This window comes from Octodon degus, unplaced genomic scaffold (genome assembly GCF_000260255.1).
Source record: "Octodon degus isolate 3935 unplaced genomic scaffold, OctDeg1.0 scaffold00147, whole genome shotgun sequence".
Lineage (NCBI taxonomy): Eukaryota > Metazoa > Chordata > Mammalia > Rodentia > Octodontidae > Octodon > Octodon degus.
In genome coordinates this window covers 4,624,992-4,638,999 of record NW_004524723.1, presented here as the reverse complement: position 1 = coordinate 4,638,999, position 14,008 = coordinate 4,624,992, and the positions used below count along the sequence as shown (strand labels likewise).

Genomic DNA, 14,008 nt, shown 5'->3' with positions numbered 1-14,008 from the left:
AGAGATAGAGAAGAGAGAGGAGAGAGGGGGAGGAAGGGAGAGAGAGGGGGAGAGGGAGGGAGAGGGTGGGGGGAGAGAGAAGAGAAGAGAAGAGAAGAGAAGAGAAGAGAAGAGAAGAGAAGAGAAGAGAAGAGAAAATAAGAATGAGAATGGAAGACTTTACTAGGCAAGCTTTGGTTTTCCAAAGAAAGCATCACCTGGATCACCTCAGACAAGTCTCTGGCAAGGTGTCCAGATTACCCTACTACTTATCCTTTCTCCTACCCACACAGAGTAATTAGTATGGGAGCTACAACTAGAGATTGTGACAGTCTGGATGCCAAGGTCATGGGGAGGTATGTGAAGGAAGGAGGGCTACACACAGGTGTACCAGGGGCGTGGCAGCTGAGGAGGCAGGCAGTGAGGAAAAGACGGGTGATGGAGGAGAGATGATGTGCGGTTGGGAAATGAGGTACAGGGTGAAGCAAGTAACTGATCAAATAACTCAGTATATTAGGAAAAATGGGCGTCTTGCTTTACATCTTTACCTAATACAGCTTGTAAGTACTATTTCATGTATACATAGGTGAGTACCTATAAACAGAAGCATGTCCTGTCTTTCTCTACTGAAAAGGTCTTGAAGTAATGACATCTCAGTAGCAACTGAGGGGAAAGTTATCATTTATAATAGAGTGTTAACCAATATGAATAAAAGAAAATGACAGACAAGCACTGTTCGTTAACCACCACAGCAAGGCCTGAACAGCAGCTGTCATTCCCGAAACACTCATCAGCAAGAAAAGGGAAACGGTGAGAAGAGCATGGAACCATTTCTGTGGCATTCCTGCCAAGAGCACCTGGCTTACACTGGGTATGAGGAGGCCCGGGGTGGATCCAAGTTAAGGGTCACCTGCAAATCATACTCCAAAGTTGTCAAGGACGTAAGGGAGTGGATGCAACTGAGAGGCTCTTCTCTGGCTGAGGAACTGGAAGAGGCCCTGACATGGAGATGTACCCCATGTGTGGCAGGAACACCACTGTGCTATATATCTCCTCCTATGTAGTGGTGGATTTAGCAGAGTACTAGAGCACACAAGATACTGAATTTTATTTTTTTTTTTTTTTGCTCCAAATGCCTTCAGGGCAGGTTTGGCTGGCTTGAGTTGTGGGAATTGAACTACAGCAACCTGAGCCTGACTGCTTTGTTGAAGCAGCCACTTAAAGAACTGAGCTAAGGGGCAGGCCCCCCCGTGAATTTTAAATATTTTATTTCAGAAGGAAAAAAATGGCACTGTTTGAACAGTGAGTGAAATGTGGCTGGGACCTGTTGCCTGGGTGGCAGTGTGGTACCAAGGCTGATCTGCTGCTTTGCAGCACACAGGGGCCTGGAACTAAAGTAGTTAGAGGGAGAGGACACCATGTACAGCCTGCTCAAAAGGTTCCAAAACAAACAGGCTCCAAAACAGATGATAATGGGCAAATGAACAGAGAGCATGCAGTAAAATCAATCCCTGTATTGCAGAGATAGAGAAGAGAGCCAATAATCTGAGTATCTGGGTACAAGGAATATGGGAGCTCTTTGTATTGTTCTGGCAACTTTTCTATGAGTTTAAAATATGAAAATAAACAATCTTTAAAAAAATCACCTAGGGCCGGGGAGATAGCTCAGTAGAGTAAGTGCTTGCCTGGCAAGCGCAGGGTCCTGAGTTCAATCTCCAGTACCACAAAAAAAAAAAAAAAAAAAAAAAGTCACCTAAATATGAAATAACAACTCTGAGGCTAACCACTATGGGCCAGGGTTATAGCTCAGCAGCACAAGCGCCTGCCTGGTAGACACAAGGTCCTGAGTTCAATCCCTGATACCAAAAAAAAAAAAAAAAAAAAAAAAGAAGAAGAAGAGGAAGAGGAAGATGATACAACTAATCATGTGCTCTCTACATATACTGTTTAAAATGGGAGACCTTAGAATACATAATACCAAAAACCATTTACAATAAAACAAAATCAGCGAGGCACATTAATAGTAGATAACTTGAAGAGACTGACAGATGTAATGCTGACCACTGTCCTAGACCATGAATACTCTAAGGGCAGGGCAACAAACCTGCTTTGAAGAAAGGCTACTTTAGCTAAAACATAAAATCAAATTCTTAATACATGCTTTAGATTAGGATAATAATGATGATTAAGATAATGATAGTTCCCATTAGCAGAGGTAATTATTCCTTAAGTAGGATAAAAGTAATTATGTATAAATTTTCATTGCTACTGTGAAACTATTTTAATAAGTATAAAGAACTTTTTATTTCTATGTGAAATGTCAGTTATATCTGTTATAAAACCTCAGAACACATAAGACTTCAAAACAACTGTAGAGATTTGTTACTAAGGTTTTGAAAAATACCAGGTTACCTTATACCTAATATGCAGAGCACATTTACTGAGCACTTACTAAAGGTCATGCACTGTTCTGAGTGATTTGCAGATGTTAAGTCCCAGAATCCTCTAGACCACCCTTTAAAGACTCACAACTGGGCCTGGAGACAGGCATAGCTCCTTAGGACCTAGAGTGGGCTGGGCTGTCCCTCGACTAGGACAACTAAGGCAAGACAAGTGGCCGCAGCATTATCAGTTATCATCAGTTAGCCCACTGTGCTTCTGTCTGCGTGATTCTGCTGTACTTGTACTGCGCTGGAAGCCCTGCTAGGGCAGGAGCTATGTGTCTTCCTTTTTCATGTGTCCCACATAGCTCAGACAATACAAATATTTGCTGAATGAAGGAACATGAAGAGACAACAGATGGTGACCTGCCTGCTGTCTGAGCCTGAGCTTTCTCTGACCTGACCAGGACAGGCCTTGAGGAGGGGGCAGCTCTTAGTGAGACCAAGGGCCCTGGCCCCAGTGCTAGCTAGTGCACTGGGGGTGCCTGGTTGGTGACGTCGGTAGAGGACTTAGGGTGGAAAACAGGACTACTCTGACAACAAATTTGGACCTTCCTCTAACTTGATTAAGCCTTTTTGAATAAAAATGCAACTGTTGTCTATTTAAAACTTCATCAAGAGGGGGCCTGCCCATTCGCTCAGTTGTTTAAGTGCCGGCTTAAACAAAGCAGTCAGGCTCAGGATGCTGTGGTTGGATCCCCAGATCCTCATTCCTTACCAGTCCTGCCCTTAAGGCATCCTGTTATCATCCAAAAAAATAAAAAAATAAAATTTCATCAAGAATTGAATCCTTGATAAGATATTAAAAGGTTGATACTGACATTGTAGTTTTAAAAAAGATGTTTAGATTATTACTCATCTTTTTATATGACAATTTCATGTCCAAAGTAGCCTTTATGATTTTTTAAATCCATGATAGGATACATGGCAAACAAGCCAGAAAATATAACTTTTTTATGGAAAACATGGGTTATATAATTAAATATTAACTTTCAGCTTTTTTAGACAGAAAAATGTGCACTATCTACAGATCTTTTTAAAACCTACAGTGTAACAAAGGGAATTTTTTTTCAAAAATACTCTTACCAACAGAGTAACTAAAGATTATTTCTTTTTAAAATGTGGGCCATTTTGTGAAGAGACGGAGACTGAGCGGTCGGTGCCGCGTTGCTGACCTCGAGCAGCAGTCAACTCCACGTAGAACCTGGGAGCAGGGGATTCGGAATCGAATCTCTTCTCTCACCTCTCCTGTGAGATTTTTTTGATCTTCAGCTATAGTTTTTGTCACTGTAAGCAACTTTATCATCAAACACAATGGCTAGCAATGTTACCAACAAGACAGATCCTCGCTCCATGAATTCCCGTGTGTTCATTGGGAATCTGAACACTCTGGTGGTGAAGAAATCTGATGTGGAGGCCATCTTCTCGAAGTATGGCAAAATTGTGGGTTGCTCCGTTCATAAGGGCTTTGCCTTTGTCCAGTATGTTAATGAGAGAAATGCTCGGGCTGCTGTAGCTGGAGAGGATGGCAGAATGATTGCTGGCCAGGTTTTAGATATTAATCTGGCTGCAGAGCCAAAAGTGAACAGAGGAAAAGCAGGTGTGAAACGATCTGCAGCGGAGATGTACGGCTCCTCTTTTGACTTGGACTATGACTTTCAACGTGATTATTATGACAGGATGTACAGTTACCCAGCACGTGTTCCTCCACCTCCTCCTATTGCTCGGGCTGTAGTGCCCTCGAAACGCCAGCGTGTATCAGGAAACACCTCCCGAAGAGGCAAAAGTGGCTTCAATTCTAAGAGTGGCCAGCGTGGATCTTCATCCAAGTCTGGAAAGTTGAAAGGTGATGATCTTCAGGCCATTAAGAAGGAGTTGACCCAGATAAAACAAAAAGTGGATTCTTTACTGGAAAGCCTAGAAAAAATTGAAAAGGAACAGAGCAAACAAGCAGTGGAGATGAAGAATGATAAGACCGAAGAGGAGCAGACTACCACCTCCCAAAAGAAAGATGAGACTAATGTGAAGATGGAATCTGAGGGTGCTGCGGATGATTCTGCTGAGGAGGGGGATCTACTGGATGATGATGAAAATGAAGATCGGGCGGAGGACCAGGTGAAAACGCTGGAGTTGATCAAGGATGATGAAAAAGAGGCTGAGGAAGGAGAGGATGACAGAGACAGCGCCAATGGCGAGGATGACTCTTAAGCACATAGTTTGGTTTAGAAGTCTTGTCCCATTATTTCTTTATCTAGGCGCTTGTCTAAGATCAAAATTTCACCAGATCCTCTCCCCTAGTATCTTCAGCACATGCTCACGGTTCTCCCTGTGTCCTACCATGTTCATAATTGCCCTGCGCCTAGTACCATTTTCACTTCCTCTGATGCTCCTAGTAGTTTTGTTAAGTCTTCTCCTGTAATTTTTGCTTTTTAATTTTGACACCTCTTTATGACTTAACAATAAAAAGGTTGTATGGTTTTTAAAAAAAAAAATAAATAAAAAAATAAAATGTGGACAAGGGCTTTGCCCTACCAAAATGCCTTTGTCATGAAATTATTTCTTCAACATGCAGTAAGAAAAACATATAACATGCAGTCAACAAATAATGCACCATCAATTCTGTGTTTATGACAAAGCCAGACATGCAGACCTGAATACTAAGACGTTCCTGTTAGTCCAAATGTAAGGCCTAACTGCGTGTTCCTGCAGTTGGCTACCTGAGCACTGTGGTGGCTACTTCTCCAGTTAAGTGCAACTTTGGAAGGAAACAGACCTTTAGTCTTCCAGCCTGCATACTGCAGTGCAAGTTACTTATCCTCTCTGAGCCTCTGCTTCTTCACATTTAAACTGGAGATATCCCCCTTGGTATAGTTGTTGTAGGATTAGAAAAACAACTGCTTAGCAAAGTACTTGCCATTTAATAAATAGCAGCTACTATTACTACTCCATGAAAGGAAAAACTCAATTCACAATTTTCTGAGCTCCTACTATCAATGCTAGTCAATGCTAGAACTCATATATACTTAATGTAAGAGTCTAGCACTGTTCCTTAGGCTTAACTGCCAAGAAAATGTTTGGTGCTATTGTTGCTTTGCTTTGTGCTCCTTAAATATTGTTAAGAGATACCAACTACTTTTCTCTTTGAAGGGCAATATACATATACTAATTCTGGGATGTCTAAAGATTTCTTCCAGGGCAGAGGAGATAGCTCAGTGGAATAAGTGCTTGCCTGGCAAGAGAAAGGTTCTGAGTTCAGTCCCTGGTTTCACCAAAAAAAAAAAAAAAAAAAGATTTCTTCCAATATTCCTCCCTAGTCCTAGTCAAGTCTCTTACCTGTAAAGAATACATTATTTGCTGTCAACCTTTCCTGTAACTATCAACCTGTTCTAAGGACAAGGGTTGCATCAAATGGGGTCACATTTAGTTGACTTGACCATAGTTATCTACTACAATCTAAGTATTCCATGAAGTAATATTTCTTTAACTACAGCAACAATAGCCCAGAGAACAGTATTGTTGGCAACAGGGTACTGTGGTCCCCAGAAAACAGGTGGGGTGTACTTACTTTCCAGTCTGCTCCAAATCTCCAAATGCAAAATCGGAATATGCCCCCAAACATTCCAGAAGGGAAAGGGTTTATCACTATCACTGTCAGATGTGAACTGAGTATCAAAAGAAGCCACTGCACGTGGTGGTGCTGACTGTATTCCCCGCTCCTTGGGAAGCCGAGGTAGAAGGATAGCAAGTTTGAGGCCAGTCTGGGCAATGTCATGAGACCCTGTCTCAAAAAAAAATTAAGGTTGGTCTTGAACTTGGAGCAATCCTCTTGCCTCAGCCTCCCAAGTACTGGGATTCTAGGCATGTACCACCATGCCAGCAAACCTACCTAAAAATTAAAAAAAAAAAAGCTGGGGATACAGCTCACTGGTAGAGCACTTGCCTAGAATGTATGTATGTGTGAGCCTCCATGTCCTATTTTTTTTTAAGTTTATATATTTTGAAATTGTTCTTTTTGTTCTCTGGCAATGTAGAATAGCTAACAATTTTATAAGACAAAAATAAAAACATAAAGCCTCTAAACACTACTTCCTGGAACAGGAATACCAACAGTGACCACTGGGTCCAGTTCAAGGATATTCTGTTTGGACTTGTACAGTGCTTTAAAAATATTGGAGGCAGTTCTCAAATTTTTTTTGGCGGTACTGGGGCTTGAACTCAGGACCTTGCACTTGCCAGGCAAGCACTTATTCCACTGAGCTATCTCCCCAGCCCTCCCCTCCCCTTTCTTTTTTTCAAAAACTGGGAGATCACACATTGTGAAAGTCGAGATGGTTCCCTTTCCTTTAAAACTATGAACTACCCAGGCCTGCTATGCTGGCCCCGCTCCCAGGGAGTGCTGAGACAGCAGTTGAGACTGGGCATGGTGGCGCGCGCCTGTAATCCCAGCTTTTGGGAGACTAAACAGGCGCGTCACTACAAGTCTGATCTAGTAGTGAGACCCTGAACACTCTGTAGACCCTTCCCTAAAATACAAAAAAAACCCCACAAAACAAAAAAACCAAAAACGAACTAAGAGAGGACTTGCTGGCCATTATTAGCTGTGGCAGGGGCTGCTCTGAGGTGCTCTGCATCCTCTGGCCATGTCTTTTCTGAAATCTTCTACCATCCACCTGTGGGAGGCACCTCTGCTGCCAGGTGATAACCTCTGCCATGGATGACAAAGTGCTACCACACAGATGTAATGAGAACCAGGCACGGTAGTGCATGTCTGTAATCCTAACACAAAGGAGGCTGAGGGAACAGAATCACTGTGAGTTCAAGGTCAGCCTGGGCTACATAGAAAGTTTAAGGCCAGCCTGTCCTAATAGTGAGAACTGGTCTCAAAAAAACAAAATCAATAATTAAAAAAACAAACAAAAAAATGTAGTATGACATACCTGAAAAGTTCCTAGGTTTTAAAAACTATAAATTGTATAAAAATGTAACTAATTTTTATATTTGGGGCCATGAATATAGTTTTCTTTGAGGCAACGACCTCAGGAGAAGACTCTATGAGCCTAAACCAAGAGTAACACAGCATTAATGCCAAAGGCAAAGAGATACATAATTTTCAAGTTGTGAGTTGTGCTAGCAATAAGCCAGAGCAAAAATAGGTAAGCACCAAAGTTTGACTTGCTGAAATCAAACATTTATAGCAGCAATCTAAAGAAAACAAAAGCTACAACTCTGCCATGTATCAGGCCTAATAATTAGTCTTTCTCGCCCACAGGTAAAGCATGCCTGTGCATGCATGCACGCGCACACGCACATACACATTCACACGTACACAGACACCAAGTCATATCTTACAACATCCAGAAGGGCACTGGGGCTCTATGCCAGACTTGAGGAGGGTCCTCTCTGGAAAATGCAGACAATTTAGAAATTACTTTGTTTTTATGATGCACACAATTTACAGTGAAAGCTTGTGAATATACGGACTCTGGTATAGGTAAGTAAAACACACTGAAACTTTTTCTTGAAGAAATGGCAACATGATTGCTTTCCACTGCCCCCTGCGCCACAAGCAGAAAGATGGGGATGGCTTCTTCAGATTCCCCTTTGCAAAGATTCAGAATGAGACCAGTTACCTGACCGTATTCACCATGCAGGGCAGCCATTGGGTGGTGGAGGGTACCAATATCCTCATCAGGTTGATGTATTCTCTTGTTTGTAGTGCTAGGGCTTGAGCCCAGGGATGTATTTACTACTTAGTTATACCCCATGTTTAAGTATACATGTTTATCCGTTTTTACTCAAAATTACCCGATATTCCATACTTATGCTTCAAAATAAATTTGTTTTGAAAAAGCTACAGTATATAAAGAACTACTTTGGCAAAGAAGTTAGGTAATAAGAAAGATAGTTCCTCCTCCCACATATTACCAGTTTTCAAATGAATATTAATCAGTGCTTTAAAAATGCCTCTCATTGTACTGTGGCACACACCTGTTTAAAAGCAGATTATAAGTAACAACATTTAACTTTCTTGGCTTTGCTGACGTATTTTAGAAATGCTCACGATACATGCCAATCACCACACTCTTACAGTGGGAAACCAGACTCTTCAAGCTCATCAAGACAATATGATGACTGCACTCCCATGACACTGCGTAACTCAAAATGGAGAGAAATGTGGCATGGTCCTCAGTCAGGGTGGATGGGGGACATGCCGTCACGGTGAAACAGGGAAGAAGCTAGGCTCCTAGCTCTGAAAGGTGAGGCCTGCATGACCTCCTGATTCACCATTTGGTGAGACACTGTTATCTCCCAATACATGGAGAAAGGATCATCGATTCCACTTTGCACATCTGCTGTCAGGATTTGCCTACAACTATAAGGCCCTGATGTAAAGAACACAGCAGGAGATCTTACACACTGTCTTTGACTTGGTTCTTAAAAAAACTCATATAGCCATTCACATACATGCATTATCATTTAAGTCTCATGTGCGTGGAGGTGGGGCCTGGCCAGAGAGGGCAGGTCATGGGGGGTGTGAGCAGATAGCTGGTAGTACTGTATTAACTACTCACAAACGTATAATGTTTTTGCCATCACTAGACAAGGCTGGGAACAGAGAAACCCATGAAGAATGACTGGAAGAAAAACTTCGTTAACTATTATCTTTCCATACCTGTATAATACTGAAATGTTACTTTTATTGGCTTGAAATAGCTTTAGCATCTCAATCCATTTCACTTTTAAGTCATGGATGAAAGCTGGGTTGAAGGCAGGATTCACTTACTGATGATTTGCCACTGACAATACAATTTGTGGGCAGTTCCATGACACCAAGCTTTTTTCTATGTGTTATTCTTGAATTCGAGTAATGATGTTAAAACCAAAGCTGGAACCATTCAGCTTCTAGCCTGTAATATTTGCTTATTTGGGAAATTATTATTTTAAGCCTCAGGTAACAATTTTTTTCTTACTTCTGCATTGCTTTTACAGGACAGTTCCCTAATGTCCAAAGTCAAACATCTTTGTCAATCCCATGACTTCAAGTAATGAGTATTGGTCCTGACAAGAAGGAAAATGCCTATGATTAGCAAATGGCAACGAATCACTAGCTGCAAATATTCTGCTCAAGAGGATGTGTTCCAACAATAAGATTCTTTGTAAGAAACTTCATTATCAAAGACAGGAACAATGTAAGAGACTCCACTGATGCATCTAGAATATCAGTTACATCAGAAGTGGATTAGTATAATATTTAAAAAGATGAAAATGCAAAAGTGTACATCAAAACCCCTAAATCCTTTAAATTCCAGGCAAGAAGAAAGGAAGAAGCTGATTAGCCTTCAAATCTGAAGGGACTGAGCAATTGCTAGGGTAGTATTGAGCCTTGGGAGGCTGAGACAAGCCAGCTCTGGGTCCTAGAGGAACTTCTGACAGTGGGATACTTTCCACTGGAGTTGGAAGTGCAAGCTCTTCCTCTCGAGTACAATTTCTCAAAATGAAGACAACTGTGTAGCCTTCCAAGGAATTTGCCTGGTGTAACTGCCCCTTCTCATGCTAATGACAACTGGGAATGGTACATGTCAGATTTTAACTCCAGGGAGAAAGAGCAAAAGAAATGCCCTGAGAAACTTGAAATGTTGGGTGTTTGTGTGGGCAGTCACCACAATGAGGAGGATGCAGGGCGGAGTGGAAGAGGGTCCAGAGCAGAAAAAGATTAATGTTAAGGACAACTTAACTGGTTACCTGATTTTGCTGAGCTTGGAATCTATTTAACTATGAACTGACAAAGACAGTCTGTGGCCTGTGGTGATACGGGCTTCCACAGTTTAAAAGAAGAACGTTTTAAAAAATTTTACACACAAGTGACTTAATTATCATGAAAAGATATCCAGTGGAGTTTTCTAAGGACTAAAAAGCTAAGGCAACAGGAGAAAGGAAACATGGCAAAGCACTGAACTTAACATATCTAAATATTTTTCAATGTTTTAAAATACAGTGGTCAGGCCAGGGATAAAGTTCAGTGGCATGGCACCTACCTGACAAGCACAAGGTCCTGAGTTTGATTTCTGGTACCATAAATAAATAAATAAAATAAAATACAATGGTCAAGCAGAAAATACTGACAGAAAAGTAGACACTTTGATTTTGGCAAAATCACTGATACTGAGTAGAGTAATGTAAAAGAAACCATCTATCAACAAGACAAGTAACACAATCTCTAAGTGGCCATGACTAACAGATATGGGAATGGTACTCTAGTGTACATGGTTGCCTGTGCTTAAGAGCTGCCTCAAGTTTGACAGTGTAACAATCAAATAATGAAGTTTTTCTCCCTTTAAAAGTGGTGCTAATTTTAAGTGAAGGTGATGTAAATCCACCTACAGAAATATTTAAAATAGAAAGTAAGGAACAGGATGGAGAATTTTAGATATTCAGATTTTAAAGGGAATCAAGGGACAGATAGTGTCTTCCAGTGGCCTCTGCTAACTAGGATGGACTGTCACTGTTGAAAGTGCACAGGGGTTGGGGACAGAGGGCATAGCCTGTGATCCAGGTAAGGCACTCAAGGAGACAATGATGTGCCTGTTCACACAGCATCATACTTCTTCACCAAAAGAAGCTGTTCTTCTGCCTTATCATGCCATGCTCATAGAGGATGCATGCCATGTCAGGAAGACCACACATGGCCACTAGGGACAAGGAGCCACAGGACAGATGCTAACAAAAGAAGCAACCTTGAGAGAGGGAAAGAACATGAGCACACCATGAGCCCAACAACACAGACCTAGAAGGCTGAAAATCCAGGTAGAACCATAGTAGGAACAAGAATGGGTAGACATTAGTTCATCTAGTCTCCTGGCTTTCACAAGAGTGAAAAAGAGGAAAACAGAAAAAAACAGTGTCTCATTTGTTGGGAAGTGGCACTCTGCTCCACTGACCTCTCCCCTTTGTAAGGATTTCAGAAGCTGCTATGTGAAGTTTTGTGTGCCAGAGACCTTCATTTCCAATACTACCTCCTTGTTTTCATATATCCTTTTCATTTCTCCACAAAAACTATTGTGAAGAATTGTAAAAATGGGAAAAGCAAGGCACAGGAAGTTGAAGTGCATTATTCTAAGCTACAAGGTAAGCATCAAAGTCAAACCTCATTACCTCTTCATGGAAATCTTGGGTGCTGAGCTTCCATGGTCTGTAAGACTGAATTCTAATTACCAACAGAGCAATAAATCATCCAGCATGGGTGACATTTCTCTAAGTCCTAGGGAGACAGAGGTTTGCACAGTCTTGCCTCAGGTCAAGCTGCCTGGGGTCTCCTGGTGGCAGTCAGCAGAACTTTCCTAGAAACCCTGCCTTAGCGAGAAGCAGCTGGATTCTTGAGCTCTATCCCTTAAAAATAAACCAAAGACAGTCTTGCTTCTTTGGTGCCAAGAGTCTGCTTTCAGATCTTTCTCAGCCTTCAAGCTGGGCTCCTTAAGCTTTTTCTATCTGTTCATCAGTAATAATACTAGATTTTGAGGTAGATGCCAGAAACTCCATGGGAACTTTCTTTAGCACTTTTAAGAAACCCTAAGGCTTTCATTTTTCAAAATTGATATAATGGCTCTTGTTCTTGAGAAAAAAGTGCTGAGATCTGGTTAGGTTTGGAGTAAACTAATAGAATAGTCAAATAAATTTAAGATGAGAAAGTCAAACAAAATTAACAGCACAATATATAGGTATATTTGGGGCATTTTTTTAAATATTAGAATTCATGAAATTAACAGAATACAGATGCCCTAAAAAAATACAGACATTATCTATTAAGGGTAGAGTGGGACTGCTAGAAAATTTTGGCCCAGGTCTTTAAAACCCAATTGGAAAAATAGACTTGGCAAAACTGCTTCTTGCAGTTTTGAGGAGGAAAGCCAATTAATCAGAAGGCTTCATCCCAGAACCACTTGAACAGTAAAAAACAGAAGTAGAGGCTGCAAGAAGCAGAGCACTGAGAGAAATCCCACAACTGATACATATCCTTGATATATAATTGCTTTCCCAGGAGAAGCCTAGCTTAGTATGAACACAACATGATGGAACTACTACTGATAGGACTACAGATACACCCTTGGATCTGACCATTCCATAGAGCAGTGAGAAGAAGGTAGTGTAGGTGCCTAGGGAAGTCCTGGATTCAGAAATCCAACTCCAACTCTGCTTTCGCTGGGTGTGACACAAAGGCTTCTTAGAGAACTTCGAACCCTAAGGGAAGCTACAACCTACCTGCAGGGATAGTGGTCAAGAACAAGCCAGAAAGTTACCTGCCAACTTAATACATGAAAGAAACAACAATCAGTATACATATAAAGAACTGGAGGTTTCTGTCCCAAACACTGATTACAAGATTTTCTAAGTATCTTGCTGAGTGGCAAGAATGGCAGCAGACAAAGTGTCACAAAGCCCAGCAGCATGTCAGAAAGTGGCAGGAACAGTGCTTACAGAAATCAGAACTCACAGAAGATTCCAGAAGAATGTGGAAAAATACCTTTTCTTCACTGAGGGCCAACAGTGAGGCAGGTCTGGCACTTTGGTATAGTCTTACTTTGTAGAGGTACCCCTTATGAATGATGATGTTCTTCATGACTTTAGAGCTAAAACCTAAGTAAAAGCAAGCAACTTCTTCCTCAATTATTCCCCACAGAGACCGCCCGGGGCCGCCAGATCCTGAATAGACCCAGAGCACAGGCCTGGTGTGTGAGTGAGACCGCCTGGGCCACTGAATCCTGAATAGACCCTGAGTGTAGGCCCAGCGTGGAATCCTTCAGCAGAACTCCCTGAAAAGAGGCTAGAGGCAAGATCCACCCAGCTGATTCAGGAACAGAACATCTTCCCAGAGTGACACAAAGGGTTTAACTCCAACCCTTAGTACTAGTGTCTTCTGCTGCAGCTGGAAGAAGTGGAGCACAGCAGCCAGACCCCAGCCAGATCCAAGCAACACCCACCTGGAGGAATCTGAACTTCGTAGATCCAGACCTGGTGCTAAGGTAGTAACTCTATCCAAGCTCTTCACCAAAGGTCAGAAGATAGTGGTATACAAAATGACAAAGAGAAGGAACAAAATGCAGTCTCAGGCCCCGAGTCCACCCAGTACAAATGCAGAAGACACTAGCATAGAGGAAACGGGAAATCACACACCTGATATCTCTGAAATGATAGCGTTGGAAGTAAAGAAACAACTGCACAAAGGTACAGAAGAAATCAGATCAGAAATAATTTCAGAACTACGTAGTGAAGTACTAAGTGCTTCTAAAGAATACACTGATAAAAAAAATAAGAGCAGAATATAAAAATGATGGAACCCCTGAATAAGCAATATAGGAAACAAATAGAATGTATGAACAGATTCAAAGTGATATACAGGAAATTAAAACCTCAATCCCAAGCTGGTAAAACCGTTTGAGTGAAAGTGAAAATAGACTTTCTGACCTTAAAGACACCATTGCAGCTGGTGAAAAAGTAAGAAAAGATCTCTTAAAAACAACTAGGATGCAGGAAAAAATAATTCAATACCTGCAAGACGATGCAAAGATGAACAATGTGAGACTAATAGGCAT

The 14,008-nt window shown here is 41.5% G+C and overlaps 1 protein-coding gene and 1 pseudogene across 2 annotated transcripts in view; one reads left to right on the top strand and one right to left on the bottom strand.

Annotated features, from left to right (window-relative positions):
- The window catches only part of Hacd2 (3-hydroxyacyl-CoA dehydratase 2), a 111,995-nt gene that overhangs the window by 15,904 nt on the left and 82,083 nt on the right, over positions 1-14,008 (bottom strand). The window lies entirely within an intron of this gene.
- On the top strand, positions 3,548-4,929 carry LOC101565301 (annotated as a pseudogene). Its single transcript, XR_001117312.1, has one exon. The product of XR_001117312.1 is annotated as a heterogeneous nuclear ribonucleoprotein C pseudogene (transcript).